The sequence below is a fragment of the Marmota flaviventris genome, chromosome X (assembly GCF_047511675.1).
Source record: "Marmota flaviventris isolate mMarFla1 chromosome X, mMarFla1.hap1, whole genome shotgun sequence".
Lineage (NCBI taxonomy): Eukaryota > Metazoa > Chordata > Mammalia > Rodentia > Sciuridae > Marmota > Marmota flaviventris.
This window is the reverse complement of record NC_092518.1, coordinates 102,970,144-102,972,054: the sequence shown is the minus strand read 5'-3', so window position 1 is coordinate 102,972,054 and position 1,911 is coordinate 102,970,144. Positions and strand designations below refer to the sequence as shown.

Sequence of the window (1,911 nt, the reverse complement as noted above, 5' to 3'; positions counted from 1 at the left end):
GATGCTTTATTAAGGCTGGGAGGGCATCCGGGAAAGGGAAGAAGAAAGGAAGAAGAAAGAATAAGAAATATCAAGGGACCTGAATAAACTGCTGAGAGAAGATTCCTGAGTGTTGCGTCTTCCTTGCGGGCAAGGGGTCGCGACAGTCACTGCCTAGGTGACCAAAGGCACTCACTTTATCTCTCCGAGCCTCCTTTTTCCCATCTGGAAAATGGACATGAAAAGAATGAGTTTGTTACCTCATAAGCTTTCTGTGAAGATCACACAAGACCATGATGAACAGTGTTGGTGAACACAGGGTTGCTGCTGCTGTGTGGCATGAGCGCAGCCATTTCAACTAAGACACAAAAGGCTGATGTATTTTTGTGGGAACAGATACCATTTGCTCTTGATTCTCCTCTGAAGTACTCAAGGACTTAGCCTGAACAAGTGCCCCCCCCCATCCCATTCTGGCATTATCCATCCCACACTTTTTCCAGCCCCCACAGCCGTGGGATCCATATTCAAACACATTGCAATGTTTCCTCTCTTCACAAACCTCAGCCTTCTGGACGTCCTATCCCCATCTACCCACCATCTCATTGCTGTGTCCTCCTTTGCAGCTACACTCCCTGTGTTAGAAATACCGAAGTGCTGCAAGAAATCAAAGTGGGTGGGCAAGGCAAAACTTTACTTCTCAGAAGATGGCTGCGCTGGGAGGAACGGAGTAAAGGTTGTATCTTAAGCCCTGGCGTGTTAGAACTGGGGAGGCACCGGCTGTTGGGAGGAGAGCAGCAGGGTCAAGATGGAAAATCATAAACCACATGATACTATCAAGGAAAAGTCAATTTTTGATATCATAGCCAGAAAAATTGAACTACTACCAGAAGCAGAAAGGAATCTACTTGAACATGGATCCACATATATTGGACTTAATGCTGCTCTCTGTGGCCTAATAGCAAACAGTCTTTTTCGGCGTGTCTTGCATGTAACAAAGGCCCGAATAGCTGCTAGCTTACCAATGGCAGTGCTCCCATTTTTGACAGCAAATGCATCTTTCAAAGGTTTTGTAAGTTTACCTTTGAGTACAGGTGATTTGAATTGTGAAACCTGTACTGTGACACGGGGTGGACTTGTTGGTTTAGTTTTAGGAGGTCTGTACCCTGTTTTCTTGGCTATACCTATAAATGGTGGCCTAGCAGCCAGGTATCAATCAGCCCTGCTACCAGAGAAAGGAAACACCTTAACTTACTGGATTAAAATTTCTAAGCCTATCTCCAGAAAGATGTTATTTCCCATTTTACTTCAGACTATGTTTGCAGCATACCTTGGGTCTAGACAATATAAAGTACTTATAAAGGTCCTTCAGTTACCTGAACCAGGCCTAGAAATTCACTGATTTAGAGCAAATGTGTATACAAAATAAAATTGTAAAGATAAAAAAAAAAAAAAAAAAAAACTTTACTTCTGATAGAAAGTGGCTAGCAAGTGCTCCTGAGTTTATTATTTTTTTCAAATACTTATTTTTTTAGTTTTAGATGGACACAATATTTTCATTCTGAGGATCGAACCCAATGCCTTGTACATGCCAGGCCAGTGCGCTACCACCGAGCCACAACTCCAGCCCCCAGTTCCTGGTTGATATACCTAAGGCGGCACTGCCCTTCACCCTGATTGGAGGACTTGGGGGTATAATCTGCGTGATTGGCTAATTTTAGAATTGGGGTGGGCAAAAGGGAAAGGGCTACTTCTCATGCAATTAAGGCTGAATAATATTTTGAAAATGGACCAACAGATTTTCTATTTCTCACACTTGGAATTCAAGTTTTCTTTTCTAGAAGTCTCTATATCCTTACCTCCGATTGCCCTCCTCTTTTGGTACCAGGAATTGAACCCAGGCCACATCCCCAGCCCTTTTTATTTTTTATTCTG

General features: G+C 43.1%; 1 pseudogene; it reads left to right on the top strand.

Annotated features, from left to right (window-relative positions):
* Positions 1-675: 675 nt before the first annotated feature.
* LOC114090679 (transmembrane protein 126A pseudogene) lies at positions 676-1,417 on the top strand (annotated as a pseudogene).
* Positions 1,418-1,911: the final 494 nt, after the last annotated feature.